This window comes from Stomoxys calcitrans, chromosome 5 (genome assembly GCF_963082655.1).
Source record: "Stomoxys calcitrans chromosome 5, idStoCalc2.1, whole genome shotgun sequence".
NCBI lineage: Eukaryota > Metazoa > Arthropoda > Insecta > Diptera > Muscidae > Stomoxys > Stomoxys calcitrans.
The window spans coordinates 48373878-48393899 of NC_081556.1; the positions used below are offsets into that span (position 1 = coordinate 48373878).

The 20022-nt window shown below is 38.1% G+C and overlaps 1 protein-coding gene across 1 annotated transcript in view; it reads left to right on the forward strand.

Annotated features, from left to right (window-relative positions):
* LOC106093199 (uncharacterized) overlaps positions 1-20022 on the forward strand; it is a 146404-nt gene that overhangs the window by 33335 nt on the left and 93047 nt on the right. The gene's annotated exons all lie outside the window — the stretch shown is intronic.

A 20022-nucleotide genomic window follows, 5' to 3' on the forward strand; every position in this document is an offset into this window, starting at 1 on the left:
CCAATACCTTAAATCGAGAGGTCGGTCTATATGGCAGCTATATTCAAATCTGGACCGATCTGCGCCAAATTGAATATGATATCGACTGGTCATCTAGGGTGGTGGCTTCAGACAGTAGCGTGATGTCTTACCCTCCAATAGGTGTGGGTGCCTTGGTATCTGTAGTCGAGAGTAAAACTTCAAACGCACAACTAGTGGTCAGACTTATTAATGAGGAAGAGACGGATAAACCAGAGGGATGCACAGTTCGTCCACAGCCTTTAAGTATAGATGGTGATGTTGACTCGGATTCCCACAGCAACGGTGTGAATGAAACAGTCATCTCAGCCGAATCGAGAGATGAGGGCATCGGGATGACGGCAGAAGTGAGCGATGGCTTTGCTAAGCTCCCAACTCACAACTCTCGACTTTCCGACACCGCTACTCAGGTCGGAACTGCAACAGCTGGTGAGGAAAGCAAAACGGATAGGAAACGAGGTACTAAAAGGGTCTCACCACATTTCGTGGGGTAGTAAATGCGAATTTTGCCCATTAACATTCTACTAAAGAAAAGGGGCAAACTTCTCACATATTAATGAGTGTAGTCCGATTCATGTTTAGGTTCAATGATAAGGGGCCTCCTTTTCATAGGCGAGTCCGAATTGCGCGCCGCAGTGCGACACCTCTTTGGAGAGAAGTTTTACACGGCATAGTACCTCACAAATGTTGCCAGCATTAGGAGGGGAAAACCACCGCTTAAAATTTTTTCTAATTGTCTCGCCAGGATTCGAACCCTGGCGTTCAGCGTCATAGGCGGACATGCTAACCTCTGCGCTACGGTGGATGTGACGATATGTTCGGACCATCTAATCAATGAGGTTCAGGATTGCAGAGTCTCCATGGAACACTCTTTCGGGAACGGAAATCAGCCCAAGAAAAACCCTGGATGACCGGGGAGATTCGCAATATTGGGAAATAGGTCCGCAGACTTTTTAAGAGATGTAATGGTCGTTTTTACCTTTAGAGACATTTTCAAATTTTTTTTTCGTTCTCAACACCTCAAGAATTTTTTTTTAATAACTTGGTACCTGGGTATTTTTTTTTCAGTGAACAAAATCTGTTCTTTCTCACCAAATCTGCCTTCACATACATTTGGAAAATGATTTTAAATAATTTTATACATTTAAATACTAACGCCTTTGTTTATGTTCAGTTAGTACCAAAAAAAGAGCACTGGTTTGCATTTGGTCTCAACATGAGATAACCATAGTGAGATATAACAGTTTATTTTACGATTAATTGATAACCCAATCAGCTTGACTCAAACATTTCATTCTCCACAAAACAAATCAGAACTTCCTTTTTGTTTCAACTTCTGCCGAGATAACATCAGCTTCTATAAAAATCCAGGTGATAGGAGAAAAAATAAGTGATATTAAACTCTACGAAATCGTTTTCATCCACAAGTTTTTGCAAACATTGCAAGCAAAAATTAGTTTGTATTCTGTCTGACGACAACGTGGATAAAATATTTTATAAAGGCAAAGTAAGTTTTTACCCGAAGATATAAAGTGAGAATTTTACAAGAAATTATTTTTCTCAGGGAATCAAATTCATAGACAAATACGTCCCGTTCATCCATCTCACAGGCTTGAGAAGACGGGGGACGTAATTACAGCGTCTTTCCCCTACTCACGCCTGGTTGACGTTTTAGGGCTATGCCCGAATGAATTTCCTAAAACTGCCCGAAATGAAGACGTAATTTTCTCGAGACCCCTAGAAATTTCTTTTCTTCATAGAATCCCACCATCATTCGCTTGCGGAGAAAGAAAAAATCTGAAATTTGAATTTTTACATGGAAAAAATATCTATCACCCAATAAGTTACCCTTTATTGGAAAGCAGAGAGCGTGGATTCAATAGTTTATTATAACATCAAATCAATATGTATGACTGCTTGGTTTGATTGAATCAACGCAACATTGCTCCAACAGGTTGAGATCGAAAAGAGGAAACAAAAAAACAACAACCACATGGCACACCATTGATCCCCAAAATTATTGCTTAACAACAACACAATGAACAAACCGCCAGTCTAACAAAACACATTGCTAATTATTGAGTTGCGTTCTCCCCGCCACTGTACCCAACAACTCAGCAACATACTTTGCCGCATAGCAACCTATGGTCATGCTAGGGCTCATTATTATCATCATTGCCGAGATCGTCATCTTTTCAAACCATCATTTAGTTAAGTATTTGTCATCCCAAAAGGGTGAAATATTATCTATAAAAATTTTTTTTTTAAAATTAATTTTTTTTTGCACTTTAGTTTTATAAGGCCTAGAACGTAAGTTTAGCAATCAATTCTCATTTACATCGCTAAGGCAAAACCCAATAATTTCCTCTACTAGTCTCATCACACATCACGCAGAAAAGGGCCCTATTCTTGCATCGATGGACAAAAAGTAATTCGGTGAGTGTTTGTTTCATTATTTAAGTTTGTGTTTCTGCTTTTGCCTTAATGAAGTGATCATAATAATCATATTGAGAATTCGAATGATAAAGTGTCTAGTAAAAATCAATTTTTGGCTTTGTGAGATCGATTGAAAACTGAATATGCCAACAAAATTTAAACGTTGTGTTTTTAACAAGTTGATTTTTGCTAGCAAATTTTTTTTTAAGTCTGAAATATTAAAAAAAAATTTTTGCAATTTAAAAAAGCCAAGTTATCTATTTGGGAAATAGAATTTTTTTTTTCATTAATCAATGTGTGCTAAAAATGTGAACTATATATTTTTCTAAGAAATTTTACTATGTATCCCTCGATTTCCCAGATAAATAAAATTTCGTTAATGCTTAATTAATTAAACGAATGCAAAGAATAAGTTAGATAGATTTTTTTATAGAAAATAATGTTTAAAAATGTTAATATATAAAATAATTTTTTGAACTAGAATGAAATGTATTTCGCGATAAATATTAACTATATTTTTCGAACAAATCTCTTTGAAATATTGAAGTGAAAATGCTACTTGAGTAGATTTTTTGTTCATGGGTGTTTCGTTTCATAAGGGCAATGGAAAAGTGATAGTGTAGTTTATTTCTACAGCCTTTAGTTTTGGGGTTCTATGTAAAATATAATGCCACTAGAACCAATGGTAGGGAGGGTTTTGAGGCAAAGGTTTCTCACATCACCTAGAGAACCTGTTTAAGGTCTATTTTTATAGGATATCCTGTTTGTTATTTATTTGTAGAATTAGGGGGCAATTGAAGTATTTAAATTTGGCCAATTTGTTGAAATATTACGTTTTATTAAATAAACTAGGAGTCTATATAATATTTTATTATGATGTACCTGAAGTCAATTCTCAATGAAAAGGACACGAACCCCCCCAACGACTGCTTGCTAGCCCTATTAATGGCTCCTATCGTCCTTTTCAGTGAGTTTTGTGGGAAATTCTTAAAGGCCGCTACAGTAGTGGATAATGGTACGTTACATAATAGAAGATGGCGCCCAACGTGGGGCATAAGAACTATTTACAATTTTTTTTGCAGATTCGATAGTTTTGAGTCCTGCTTAAAATCGATAAAGATTCTAGGATACATTTGGGTATCAAGAACTTTAGAAAATCCTTGCTTGTTAAAGTTAAAGGAACTAAATAATTCTTTGGCTCATTCCATAGTATAGAAATTAAAGTTCAAATATTTAGGCATAATGTTCTTGATTGACTGAAATGAGGACAATCTTTTAAGATATATTTTATGGCCTTTCTGGAATTTAGTCTCTTGAGTAAAGTTCAATCGAGTGAACTAACCGCTTGGTTAAATGATTTATATTCTTTTTGGTTATAATCATACTCAGGAATTTGACGACATTTTGTTTTTGTGCTTTACGGCTATTTTTATTATATTTGGAGATCTTAGGTATCAGTGCTAATTAATCGTCAGGAATATATGATTTTGCAGGCTGCGAATTCATATCCGTCAATTATTTAGGAAATGTCTGAAATGGGAAATAGATATTTCAACTGGTTTGATCTGAAGTATAATAAGAGAGAATTGTACTGTACATCCATAGACCAATTTGTATTCCTATATTCTTAAAAATAGCACCTTTTAATCATTTTACCAAAACCTTTGAAATGAAACACCGACGAATTTATTGTTTTTTCTTCATAAGAAGTCTCTTTAACAATATCTGGAATTTTCCGGTATTGTGATACCAAATTATTTTTCTTTGATTTGTGATTTTGTACTCTTACAAGAATAATAATGTCTCTAGATAGGACACCTCCGATTCCTAGGGATAATGCCAATGGTGAAAATTCTAATACTAATCAGGCTACTAATGCCCACGCGACAGTCCCGGACGGAACTTTGATTTGCCATTGCTGCAATGGGGCAATGACAGAAGGTCAGGAATGTTTATCATTAAGTCAATGTTGGCATTCATTTCACCGAAATTGTATTGAAGGTCATTTGTCGACGACGGCCGAATGTCCTACGTGTAGGATACCATGTCAATTATCTGATCTTAGATTGATAGCTATAGGTTCAAAACCACGGACTAAGACAGCACCTAAAGGGAAAGGTCGTGGAGCCATGGCGAAACAGTATAACACTAGGCACGCTGCAAAGAACCTTTTTCAAGGACAAAGTAATTTACTAGATTTTAGTGAAGATTCACGAGGAGCAGAGGGTATGACCCCTAGTAGAAATGAGAGGGTAACGGATAGTTTTCAAGAAAATAATCGTTCGATTCCACCCCCGAATGTGGCTCCTTCAGTTGACTATAGAGAAATTCAGAGGATGATAGAAACGAGCCTATCTACTATGATTACTAGATTGAATATCTTACCAAATAATAATACGACAGGACCTAATCGTTGTAATCAGGATTTTGTCAGTAACAATGCATCTTCCAGCTTAAATGCAAACAGACGTAACTCGCCTGAGGTACGGCAACAACCGCAACCCCAACCAAGAATAGATAACCAATTTCCTAATTCCCCAAATCGATTTTCCGTTTCGAGCATACCACTCCAACCTGATAAAATAACTACAATTATTCAAAATTGGCAATTAAAGTTTGATGGTTCTCCAGCTGGATTAACAGTGGATGAATTTTTATATCGAGTCACGACTCTGACTGAGGATAATTTTAACGGGGATTTTGCATTGATTTGTAGAAATTTGAATATTTTGTTGTCCGGTAAAGCACGGGAATGGTACTGGAGATACCGGAAAAACGTCGATCAGATAGTATGGGAAGAATTTTGTGATTCCATTAAATTTCAGTACCGTGATTTTAAGACTTCGTTTGAGATACGTGAAGAGATTAGAAATAGAAAACAAAGGTTAGGAGAATCCTTTGATTCTTTCTTTGAAGCAGTGACTTCGATTCACGATCGCTTACCAACTCCGATCTCAGAGCTTGAACTAGTCGAAACTCTTACCAGAAATTTACGTCCGGAAATTAGACAAGAACTTCTCTATATTCCGATAAATTCTCTAGCACACCTTAGAAAGTTAGTTCATATGAGAGAAAATTTTTTGAATGACGATTATGTCAGGAAGCAATTGTCTAATAGAATAGTAAATGCGTACCCAGTAAAAAGACAGATAGCAGAAATTTCCGATTTTTCCACCGAATCATGTGAGGAGAATATTGAGTCCGTAAATGCAATTCAAAGTTTTCCACAGGAATCCCGATGTTGGAATTGCGATGAAAATGATCATTTTTGGGAAAATTGTTTGAGTGAGAGGAAAGTGTTTTGCTATGGCTGTGGTGCTAAAGATACATACAAGCCAAATTGTCCCACATGCGCAAATGCCAGGCCAAAATTTCACAAAAATTTTCGTCAGGGAAATTCTATGAAGAAAAATACTTAGTAGATCAAAATGCTGATGATAGTAAAGGGTCCCAGTTATGTGACTCTACGTCAATAAAGAATACCTCAGATCCAAAAGATTTTGATTTTCCTTTGCAGATTGCTGATTCAAAGGACATTTTGCAATGTCAACCAGATAGTTCGAACAAATCAAGTTCCTTTTGCAGTTTTGAATATAGACCTGATATTAATTTAAGACATATTTTTCCAAAATTACCCTATCATAAAAGGTATGAAATTTATATGCAAAGAAGAAACGAAATTTTTAATAAGTCTGATAAAATAGTTGCTAGTGTGCGAAAACCAAAACGTTCAACTTTACGTTACAGAAAATATTTTAGGCTAAAGAAAATTGCAAGAAAACTTTTAATTTCAGCTATAATATCCGACCCAATAGATAAACGATTTTATGCTCAGGTTTCATTCCTGGAATTCAATGAATACGGTCTCTTAGACACCGGAGCCAATATAAGTTGCGTAGGAGCATATTTAGCTAACCATCCTTTTCATAGATATGACAATTTTGTAAAATGCAAATCATTTGTCAAAACCGCTGATGGAAAAAATATCGAAATTAAAGGTTGGATTCAAGTTGATATTTCTTTTAAAGGTCAAACTAAGACAATTAAACTGTTCATTATTCCCGCCATATCATCTCGTATTATACTCGGCATAGACTTCTGGAAAGCTTTTAATTTAGTCCCAAACATAATAAGCTCCATAGATCTTTTTGAGGGCCCAGTCAAACTCGAAGTTCCCTTTGATAAAAATTTAGTTAAAGACAGTCAGAGTGAAATAGAATTAGAATCTGATGAACATTTTTACCCTTTATCTTCTGATCAACGATCAAAACTAGACATGGTCATATCCATGTTTCCAAATTTTCAGAAACAAGGTCTTGGTAGGACAAATCTGATTACTCATAGGATACATATTGGAGACGCGAGTCCTATCAAACAACGATTCTACCCCGTATCGCCGGCAGTGGAGAAGATCATTTATAAAGAGATAGACCGAATGTTAGATCTAGGCGTTATTGAGAAGTCTAACTCGCCATGGAGCTCGCCCATGAGGTTGGTTCTTAAGCCTGGAAAAGTTCGTCTATGTTTGGATGCGAGGAGGTTGAATTCGGTAACCCAAAAGGATGCCTACCCCCTTCCAAACATAGATGGAATTTTTGCCCGACTTCCCAAAGCTCATTTGATTTCCAAATTAGATTTAAAAGACGCGTATTGGCAAATTGCCTTAGAGGAAGAATCGAAAGCCTATACTGCCTTTACCATCCCCGGACGTCCTCTTTATCAGTTTGTGGTGATGCCTTTTGGTTTATGCACGGCTCCCCAAACTATGTGTAGGTTGATGGACCAACTCATTCCACCCGACTTGAAACATTGTGTATTTGGATACTTAGATGATTTAGTTATTGTGTCGGAAGATTTTTCTAGTCACCTGGAAGTATTAATGCGAATCGCATCACAATTTAGGAAAGCTAACCTAACAATTAATGTAGCAAAAAGTAAATTTTGTGTAGTGCAGGTGAAATACCTTGGCTATGTTATTGGCAATGGAGGCATAGGTACAGACCCTGAAAAAGTGACAGCGATCTTGAATTGGCCTGTCCCCAAGAATGTAAAGCAGGTTAGAGGATTTTTGGGCTTAGCAGGTTGGTACCGTCGCTTTGTTGATAATTTTTCCACTATAGTTGCTCCAATCTCAGATTTAGTTTCTACGAAGAAGAAGTTTTACTGGACCCCAGAGGCTCAGGAGGCCTTCGACAAGGTTAAGAAATTGTTGACTACAGCTCCAATTTTGGCTAACCCAGATTTCAGTAAGAAATTCTTCGTGCACTGTGATGCCAGTAATTACGGAATTGGTGCGGTTCTCGTGCAATTGGACGATGAGGGCAACGAGAGGCCAATTGCCTACATGAGCCGGAAACTTAATACCGCCCAACGTAATTACAGCGTCACAGAGCGAGAATGTCTTGCTGCAATCGAGGCTATACACAAATTCCGCTGCTATATCGAGATGCAGGAGTTTGAGGTTATAACTGACCACTCTAGCTTGTTATGGCTTCTCAAACAACCTGATCTCAGCGGCCGACTCGCTAGGTGGGTTTTCAAGCTTCAATCCTACAATTTTTCCATTAGCCACCGAAAGGGAAGGGACAATATTGTTCCCGATGCTTTGTCACGCATCCCAGAAAATGGAATTTCGTCCTTAGATCTCTCAGCACCGGAAATAGATCTTACCTCGCCGCATTTCAATGATTCCGATTATCGTGACCTCAAGAACAAGATTTTAGGTGAACCGTCAAAGTACCCCGATATAAAATTGGTAGATAACTACATTTACATTAGAACAGATCACTATTCTGGAGAGGAGGAACAGGAGAACAGGTGTTGGAAGTTATGGATTCCGTTTAGACTGCGTACCGAAGTTTTGTCTAGGGCCCATGATTCGCCTATTTGTGCACACGGAGGTATGACGAAGACGCTTCACCTATTGCGTAGAAGTTTTTTTTGGCCAGGAATGGTCAAAGATGTGAGGAATTACGTCAAGAATTGCGAGGTTTGCAAAACGACGAAGGCCCCTAACTTTACTATGAAACCACCAATGGGAAACCAAATCGTATCGTGTCGGCCATTCCAAAGGCTTTATATAGATTTTTTGGGTCCATATCCCAGAAGTAAATCTGGCTATGTTGGCTTATTCATTGTGCTGGACCACTTCAGTAAATTCCATTGGTTGTGCAAATTGAGGACATTTAGATCGAAGAGTATAATAGATTTTCTAGAGACCCAAATTTTTCATATATACGGCGTCCCTGAAAGCATCGTTAGTGATAATGGAACCCAGTTCCGTGCCCATGATTTTAATGCTTTCTTGACCTCATACGGGGTTAAACATATCTATACGGCACTATATTCCCCTCAAAGTAATGCGTCAGAGAGAGTTAATCGCTCGTTAATCGCAGGTATCAGGGCCTACATTAAGAAAGATCATCAAAGATGGGACGAGACCATTAGCGCCATTAGCTGCGCCTTGAGAAACGCTTATCATGAGACCATTCACACGTCTCCTTATCACGCTTTGTATGGAATAGATATGATAACCCATGCATCTTCATATCAGCTACTTAGAAGTTTACAGCTTTTGGACGAACCAAGCTTTCAATTATCTAGAGATGATATTTTACAATTAAAACACCTGGACATGAGGAAATTTATGAAGGAAGCCCATGATCGTAATTCTAATCAATACAACCTAAGATCGAAGCAACAGTCTTTTCAAGTTGGCCAGGAGGTATTCCGTCGAAACTTCGCCCAGAGCTCGGCTGAACGAAAGTTTAACGCGAAATTGTCGCCCATGTTTATAAAGGCCAGAGTGCGAGAAAAAATTGGTAATAGCTATTACATTTTGGAAGACTTACAAGGAAAACTAGATGGCACATACCATGCAAAGGATATTCGTCCTTAGGGATACAGAAATCACTCCCTTTTTCCAGCTAATTCTACGTACCACCGGCACAGAATTATCCGGTTTTGTAATGGTCGTTTTTACCTTTAGAGACATTTTCAAATTTTTTTTTTCGTTCTCAACACCTCAAGAATTTTTTTTTAATAACTTGGTACCTGGGTATTTTTTTTTCAGTGAACAAAATCTGTTCTTTCTCACCAAATCTGCCTTCACATACATTTGGAAAATGATTTTAAATAATTTTATACATTTAAATACTAACGCCTTTGTTTATGTTCAGTTAGTACCAAAAAAAGAGCACTGGTTTGCATTTGGTCTCAACATGAGATAACCATAGTGAGATATAACAGTTTATTTTACGATTAATTGATAACCCAATCAGCCTGACTCAAACATTTCATTCTCCACAAAACAAATCAGAACTTCCTTTTTGTTTCAACTTCTGCCGAGATAACATCAGCTTCTATAAAAATCCAGGTGATAGGAGAAAAAATAAGTGATATTAAACTCTACGAAATCGTTTTCATCCACAAGTTTTTGCAAACATTGCAAGCAAAAATTAGTTTGTATTCTGTCTGACGACAACGTGGATAAAATATTTTATAAAGGCAAAGTAAGTTTTTACCCGAAGATATAAAGTGAGAATTTTACAAGAAATTATTTTTCTCAGGGAATCAAATTCATAGACAAATACGTCCCGTTCATCCATCTCACAGGCTTGAGAAGACGGGGGACGTAATTACAGCGTCTTTCCCCTACTCACGCCTGGTTGACGTTTTAGGGCTATGCCCGAATGAATTTCCTAAAACTGCCCGAAATGAAGACGTAATTTTCTCGAGACCCCTAGAAATTTCTTTTCTTCATAGAATCCCACCATCATTCGCTTGCGGAGAAAGAAAAAATCTGAAATTTGAATTTTTACATGGAAAAAATATCTATCACCCAATAAGTTACCCTTTATTGGAAAGCAGAGAGCGTGGATTCAATAGTTTATTATAACATCAAATCAATATGTATGACTGCTTGGTTTGATTGAATCAACGCAACATTGCTCCAACAGGTTGAGATCGAAAAGAGGAAACAAAAAAACAACAACCACATGGCACACCATTGATCCCCAAAATTATTGCTTAACAACAACACAATGAACAAACCGCCAGTCTAACAAAACACATTGCTAATTATTGAGTTGCGTTCTCCCCGCCACTGTACCCAACAACTCAGCAACATACTTTGCCGCATAGCAACCTATGGTCATGCTAGGGCTCATTATTATCATCATTGCCGAGATCGTCATCTTTTCAAACCATCATTTAGTTAAGTATTTGTCATCCCAAAAGGGTGAAATATTATCTATAAAAATTTTTTTTTTAAAATTAATTTTTTTTTGCACTTTAGTTTTATAAGGCCTAGAACGTAAGTTTAGCAATCAATTCTCATTTACATCGCTAAGGCAAAACCCAATAATTTCCTCTACTAGTCTCATCACACATCACGCAGAAAAGGGCCCTATTCTTGCATCGATGGACAAAAAGTAATTCGGTGAGTGTTTGTTTCATTATTTAAGTTTGTGTTTCTGCTTTTGCCTTAATGAAGTGATCATAATAATCATATTGAGAATTCGAATGATAAAGTGTCTAGTAAAAATCAATTTTTGGCTTTGTGAGATCGATTGAAAACTGAATATGCCAACAAAATTTAAACGTTGTGTTTTTAACAAGTTGATTTTTGCTAGCAAATTTTTTTTTTAGGTCTGAAATATTAAAAAAAAATTTTTGCAATTTAAAAAAGCCAAGTTATCTATTTGGGAAATAGAATTTTTTTTTTCATTAATCAATGTGTGCTAAAAATGTGAACTATATATTTTTCTAAGAAATTTTACTATGTATCCCTCGATTTCCCAGATAAATAAAATTTCGTTAATGCTTAATTAATTAAACGAATGCAAAGAATAAGTTAGATAGATTTTTTTATAGAAAATAATGTTTAAAAATGTTAATATATAAAATAATTTTTTGAACTAGAATGAAATGTATTTCGCGATAAATATTAACTATATTTTTCGAACAAATCTCTTTGAAATATTGAAGTGAAAATGCTACTTGAGTAGATTTTTTGTTCATGGGTGTTTCGTTTCATAAGGGCAATGGAAAAGTGATAGTGTAGTTTATTTCTACAGCCTTTAGTTTTGGGGTTCTATGTAAAATATAATGCCACTAGAACCAATGGTAGGGAGGGTTTTGAGGCAAAGGTTTCTCACATCACCTAGAGAACCTGTTTAAGGTCTATTTTTATAGGATATCCTGTTTGTTATTTATTTGTAGAATTAGGGGGCAATTGAAGTATTTAAATTTGGCCAATTTGTTGAAATATTACGTTTTATTAAATAAACTAGGAGTCTATATAATATTTTATTATGATGTACCTGAAGTCAATTCTCAATGAAAAGGACACGAACCCCCCCAACGACTGCTTGCTAGCCCTATTAATGGCTCCTATCGTCCTTTTCAGTGAGTTTTGTGGGAAATTCTTAAAGGCCGCTACAGTAGTGGATAATGGTACGTTACAGAGATCATGTAGTAAAAAAGCGGAAGTTTATTGGGATGTGTATTACACGCGGCTCAAGGAATACAATAAGATTACCAGATCGGCAAAACGTGCCTCCCGGAACCTTTTCTGCGACCAGGTCAATAGCATAAATGACGCCGCCAAGATGAAAAAGTTTCTCCCAAAAACCGATGTCCAAACTGAAACGTCAGTAGATGACATGGGAGTGAGAGCAGAGTCAACGTGTTGAGGCTTTTGATGGAAACCCACAGAATACTACGGGACTCATGGAGACACCAGAATCTTAGAATAATAAAGTTGATCGAAGGTTTATCATAACTGAATTTATGGTCAAGGAAGCCTTGAGGAGCTCCAAACCATTTAAGTCACCCGGTCCTGATGGAATATTGACGGCGTTTCTTCAGAAAGAGGCAGACTATCTGTCGTCCCACCAGGCGAATATTCTCATTGCGTGCGCGAGAGTTGCATATACTCCGAAAGCCTGGCAGGAGGCAAGCATCATATTTATACTAAAACCCGGCAAGTTATACGATACCAGACCCATAAGCCTACAGACACATAAGCGATATGTCCTTCCTACTCAAACCATGGAACGTACAAACAGCATGCCTATGTCAAGGGAAGGTCGGTGGAGACTGCCCTGCACTAGATTGTGCATAAAATAGAAAAATCCTTTGATACCAAAACATACACACTGGCGGTATGCATTGACATCGAGGGGGCTTTTAGCAATGTGCGGACCGACGCACTGATCCAATCCTTAGACCAGTACCGGGTGGACCGGGTCCTTAGAGACGGGATAAACCATATGCTAAGGAACAGGTGGCATGAATTGCGGGACCCATGACATAAATATAAAGGAGAAAGTGGCACAAGGCACTCCACAGTGTGTGCCAAAGCTCCACTCACTATCCGAATTTTTAAGGACGATAGAGTAGGACATCCAGCGAACTTCTCAACAGCATGCCTATGCCAAAATAAGGTCGGTGGAGGTTGTGGATAAAATGGAAGAATCCACCCTATGTCATAACGTACACACTGGCGGTATGCATTGACATCGCGGGGGATTTTAATATGGTGCGGACCGACACACTATCCTTAGACCAATATCGTGTGAACCGTGTCCTTAGAAACTGGATGAACCATATGCTAAGGAACAGGTGGATAAATTGTGTGTCCCATGGCACAAATAAATACAAGGGAAAAAGTGGCACGCCACAGGGGGCCATTTTATCGCCACTCCTTTGGATGGCAACCATAAATAACCTATTACGGATGCTGAATGAGGTATTTGAACCCGTCTGTATGGATCCGAACCAGCTACGCCGAAGGGCCGAAAGGATTCTGCAGATGGCATATGACAGGGCTAGATCCAGGGGTCTCAATATTAACACAGACAAAACTGAAATCTGCTTGTTCACGAGAAAGACGATGGTGTGCAAATTTAACGCACCACGTTTCCTCAATAAGACGATTTCGATATCTGACAAGGACAAAACTAAGGTGTGATCTTGGACAGGAAATTGAATTGGAAGTGTCACATTCAGGAGCGTTCTGAGAAGGCTCACAGAATTTGGGCACTATGTAGACGGGCCGTAGGCTCGATATGGGGCTTGATTCCTAGGATAGTCCAATGGCTCTACAGCAGCGTCATTAGACCAATACTTACTTACGCCTCAGTAGTTTGGTGGACTGCTAGGGGGAACAAGTGCAACGTAAGGACCATACAAGAGGCTTAGAGAATACTCCCACTAGGGCACTGGATACTATTCTAGATATCCGACCCATTGACATACAGATTAAGTGTGAGGCAGCCACTACGGCTATGAGACTTAAGGCGATGGGAGAATTGATTGAGAATGGGATTAGCTCATGCCATATCAGTATAATCGAGATGACATTAGCGAACCTAGAAGGAAGCAAAAATGTAAATGCAAATGCAAATTTTTCCCATGAATATTCCACTAAGGAACAGGGGCAAACTTCTCACATATCAATGAGTGCAGTCCGATTCAAGTTTAAGCTCAATGATAAGGGGCCTCCTTTTTATAGCCGAGTCCGAACGGCGTGACGCAGTGGGACACCTCTTTGGAGAGAGGTTTTATGGCATAGTACCTCACAAATGTTGCCAGCATTAGGAGGGGAAAACCACCGCTGAAAATTGTTTCTGATAGTCTCGCCAGGATTCGAACCCAGGCGTTTAGCGTCATAGGAGGCCATGCTAACCTCTGCGCTACGGTGGCCTTTGGTGTTTCCGATCGAATACCTAAGACTTCACTTGAGCTCGAGAGCAAGGCACTGCTGACAGCGACACAGTCGTGGACTGACGGAATCCTAGTATTGCCATCTGGAAGATCATGTTACACAAATGGATCAAAGCTAGAGGACTGAATGGGCCTGGGAGTTTACATTGAGAACCCAGGGACTGAGATCTGTTTTAGACTGCCTGACCTAATACGGTCCTGCAGGCGGAGATTCGGACGATCACGAAATGCGTTAAGTGGTTTGGTACTAAAGCGAGGACGTCGAGTGTGAACATCGTTACGGACTGAAAAATGGCCATAAGGGCAATAACAACCAGGAAGATAAGGTCACGAACAGTCTTGCAGTGTAAGAAGGAGAGAATGGCACAATCCCCATCGTTTGGGTGCCGGGCCATAACGCGGTAAGGGTATTCAATGGATTCAGTGAATAACTGAATCCAGTCTTGCAGTGTAACAAGGAGATTAAGGTCTTCTCGGTGGATCGTGCGATCCCCATCGTTTGTTTGAAGGCCATAGCTTAGTAGGGGGAATGAAAAAGCAAACGGCTGGCAGTGAAGGTCAGAGAACTGCCGTTAATAAAGTTATTTAACCCGAAGCCTTTCGGGCTGAACTTTTGCCGGAGTGTTCCAGAGAAGCTTACTCATTTGAACCAGAAACAAGCTTGGGTACTTCCCGTTCCAGATGCGAACCACCACCATTGGTATACTACGTTAGTCATTCATTAAAACCTATTAAGGGTATATATTCTTGATCTTCTTGACTTTCATAGTCGATCTTGTCACGTCCGTACTATCTCTCGTCTGTCCGTCTGTTGAAATCATGATAACAGTCGAACGAATATTGATATCAGTTCGAAATTTGCAAAGATGCAAAGATGCTTTTTACTAATGTAGGTCGTTGGGGATTGCAATATGGGTTCAGATTTTGATATAGCACTCGTTTAAATCGATGTCTTGTTTTGAAAATTTGAGCCCTTAGGAGCCACTATTGTAATCCGAGTTGGCTCAACGTGGTGTTCTGTTACGACTTCCAACACTAGCCGTTGCCACAATGGAGGGTATGTTCGATTCGGCTCGAACCAACATTTTCATTTTTACTTTTTTATTTCAATCAATACCGCTTTCTTTAACCCTTTGAGAGAGCAAAAAAATATGTATACGTTTTTATAATTCCCCTTGGCATTTTATGTCAATGTTTTTGTGTTGAGCAATCGGTGGGGTTCCTTGGGGGAATCTTTGAGATGAATGAGTGAAGGTTTTGTATTAGTTTCTTCTTTTTTTTTGTGTTTGTTCAATTTTTCACATTGAAGTGCTTTATGTTGGTATACGCTTGTTTTGGTTTAGCAAACATTTAACATATAAATATTCAGGGTTAATACTTGCCACCGGCTGTTGGTGCCCCAAGTAAGGTTGCATATTTTCCAAGCAAAAGCGTAACATTAAATTTGACATTGATTTTTGATGTCTATGCTGCTCAGTCATTCAGGATTATGCGAGTAATGGCTGTTTGCTTTTTAGATTGGATATCCTTCTTAGTTTGTTTCCATCAAGAAATTCAAAGGTTTTCTGCTACAAGGAGAGACAGTTTTTATAACAAGGAAATTGTTGATATACTGGTGACCTTGCTCATACATATTTTATTATCATCGAGTACAGGTTGGTGTACAAATTTAAAGTTTCCTTTTTGAAGAATCAGGTCAGAGATGTATGTTTGATAGTTTATTCTTAGGAAGAATTAAAACAGGTAAATACATGCTAAGTTCGGCAGGTCTGATTTTTGGGTACCCATATAGACTTCGTAAATATGTGGTGGGTACTTAACATGCCAATAAAACCAAATAGAACAAAAATTGGGGCGTATAGAGACCAAATAACTTAAATGACGGGATATACTACATCGATGGGATTTGGTTTGGGTATTGACCAAATATCAGGCAAATTGAAGATTGACTAGATAATAAAATGTCATGACGATCAATAATATAAGTACTTTATAGGGCCGTAGATAAATATTTGCGAGATGTTACAAACGTAATGACAAGCTTAGTATAATCCCATCTTATGGTGTAGGGTATACCAATAATTTAAACACAAACTGTGTTATGTAAGTTAGAGATCACTTTTAGCAGAATTCATGGCAATGGGCACCCAAGATTCTGTCCTGCTGAACTTGATTTGTTTTCTACCCACCATCGTATGGGGGGGAGGTATATTTGCTAAGTCACTTCATTTCCTCGTAAACTTCTAAGACGATCTAGCCATATCTGTCCGTCCGTTTACGGAAATCATACTGCAGCCTTTAACAAGTAAGCAATCGCAAAAGTTAGGAGGTGCTGACTAAACAATACCCTGAACCTAACGGAAATTGGCAATACCACGACATGGATGGGTAATCTAAAACTAAACTAAATTTGAATTGAGATCTTACATCGGCTCTTGTGAGAGCTACAATATATCAGGTTATGAACCGATTTAAGCCATTTCTGGCAAAGTTAGTGGAAGTTGAAATTGAACACCTCCTGCGAAATTGGGTAAGAACTGCGCCCTGTAGATTCTCAAAAATCAAGAGCCGAGATCGGTTTATATGACAGCTATATCAAAACATGGACCAATATACAATATATATACATGGACCCATTTACAATTCCAACTGACCTTCACTTTTAGGCAGAATTTGTGCAAACTTCCAAGCGCCTGGTTTGACCCCCTCGAAAGTTTGTGTGTTGTGTGCTTCCGACAGACGGAAGGACATGGCTAAACCGCCTGTGAATGTCAAAAAGATAAACTCTTTTGGATCTCAGATCAATATCTCAAATTATTATATTCTATGGTGAAAGATATAAAAGTCAATGCCTTAGTCGATCTGTATAACTAACTAGCCGAACCGGGCCCACTCCGCTGCGCCCTCTTTAACTCTCTAATATCTTTTTATACCCACCACCAAAGGATGGGGGTATATTCATTTTGTCCTTCGTTTGCAACACATCGAAATATCCATTCCCGACCCTATAAAGTATATATGTTCTTGATCAGCGTAAAAATTAAAGACGATCTAGACATGTCCGTCCATCTGTCTGCCTGTCCGTCTGTCTGTTGAAATCACGCTACAGTCTTTAAAAATAAAGATATTGAGCTGAAACTTTGCGCAGATTCTTTTTTTGTCCATAAGCAGGTAAAGTTCGATGATGGGCTAAATCGGACTATTTCTTGATATAGCCCCCATATAGGCCGATCCGCCGATTTAAGGTCTTAGGCCAATAAAAAACTAATTTTTTATACGATTTTGCTGAAATTTGAGACAGCGAGTTGCATTAGGCCCTTCGACATCCTTCGTTAAATTGGCTCAGATCGGTCCAGATTGGGATATAGCTGCCTCGGTTTATATGGCAGCTATATCCTCCAATTTAGGGTATTAGGCCCATAAAAGCGACATTTATTATCCGATTTTGCTGAAATTTGGAACAGTAAGTTGTGTTAGGCCCATCAACATACTTCAACAATTTGGCCGGGATCGGTTCAGATTTGGTTATAGCTGCCATATAGACCAATCCGCCGATTTAAGGTTTTAGGTCCATTAAAGCCACATTTATTATCCGATTTCGAATTTCTGATTGAAATTTGAGACAGTGAATTGTCTTAGGCGCTTCCACATGTTTCTTCAATTTGGCCCTGATCGGATCAGATTTGGATATAGCTACCATATAGACCGATCCCCCGATTTTAGGTTTTGGGGCCATAAAAGGCGCATTTATTGTCCGATGTTTCCGAAATTTGGAACAGTGAGTTAAGTTTAGCCCTTCGATATACTACTGCAATATGGCACAGATCGGTCCAGATTTGGATATAGCTGCCATATAGACCGATCCCTCGATTTAAGGTTTTGGGCCCATAAAATGCACATTTAATTTACGATGTCGTCGAAATTCGGGACAGTGAGTTAAGTTGTGCCCCTCGACATACTTCCACAATATATCACAGATCGGTCCAGATTTGGATATAGCTGCCATATGGACCGATTTCTCGATTTAAAGTTTTGGCCCCATAAAAGGCGCATTTATAATCCGATTTCACTGAAACATGACACAGTGACTTATGTTAGGCTTTTCAAAATGCGTATCGTATATGGCTCAGATCGGTTAATTTTTAGATATAGCTACATAAAAGACCAATATTTTGTTATACACAATTGAACAATGACTTGTACTTATAAGTATTTGGTCCAAATCGAAACATATTTCGATATAACTGCTATGGGGCATAAAATATGCATTTTTCACCGGATTTTGACGAAAGGTGGTTTACATATATACCCGAGGTGGTGGGTATCCAAAGTTCCGAACTTATCGCTTTTTTACTTGTTTTATATATAAGAAGGTAGCTGTTATATAGACCGATCTGCCTATAAAGGGTCTGAAGCCCATAAAAGCATTATTTATTGCCCGATTTCGCTGAAATTTGAAACAGTGGGTTATTTTAAGCCTCTCGACATCTGACCTAAATATGATTCAAATCGGACTCTATTTCGATATAGCTGCCATATAGACCGATCTTCCTATAAAGGGTCTGAAGCCCATAAAAGCATTATTTATTTCCCGATTTCGCTGAAATTTGAAACAGTGGGTAGTTTTAAGTCTCTCAATATCTGTACCAAATATGTTTCGGGTCTGATTCTATTTAGATATAGCTGCTATCTCCCGATAAAGGGTCTTACGCCCATAATAATTTTATTTTTTCATCTGATTTTATTGAAATTTGAAACGGTAAGTAGGTTTAGGCCACCCTTAATACGACCCAAATATGGCAAAGATCGGACTGTATTAAGATATAGCTGTCATATAGACCGATATGCCGGTTAAGGGTCAGAAGCTCATAAAAGCTTTTTTTATTACCCGATTTTGTTGAAATTTTATATACAAAATTCAACAGTGACTTATATTTGTAAGACAACTCAATGTTCGTGCCGAATTTGGGTGCATAAGTTTTCCAATTTTCACCGGATTGTGACGAAATGGGGTTTGCATATATACCCGAGGTGGTGGGTATCCAAAGATCGTCCTGGCCGCACTTAAAGCCTTTTTTCTTGTTACTTATTCTTACAAGGAATCACCTTTGACGTGTAATTATTACTTACGACTTGGTTACCTTCAAAAGTGAATGTTTAAATTATAACAAAATTCCTTGCAAAGTTGCCTCCACAACATCTCATTTTTACATATTTTCCCCTTTGAAATATGTCAACCAACTATGGCAAAAAAGTTGTTTCTATTTCCACTCTAACCATGGGTGGCCTTCTTAAAAGAGATTTATGATCTTTTACTTTCTGTAAAATCTTCAAAGTATCATCAACACAAACGTGTTTCAACAACCCTCTTTTCACGGTACACAAAGCTCGTAACCAAGAACTTTACCTTTTAATAACTTGCAAAAAAAGTGAATATGAGACGGAAGAAAAAAGTAAATAAAAATTCACAGAATGCAACATATGAATAAGTAAATACAAATGCGAAAGACATCGGAGCAAGTCTTCTGTTTACACAACTAAGATGCACAAACACAAACAAAGCAAAGAAGTTGTTGTAAGGATTCTTAAAAGAAAAATAAAAGAACTTGAAGGAAAACAGAAGTTGAATAGGATATATTCCAAATGCTCAACTAAAATAAAATGTGCAAGCTTAAACAGTTTTCATTGGCAACTAAATACTAAGGGGCTTTGGTTGTAGTCATACAAATTTTCAATTTGCCCTGGAGCATTCCATTAAGAAACAACAGGGAGGATTCTATAAAATCAATAAGTACTCTGGGTAGGACCGAATGGACCGATTGGAAAGCGTTAAGATGA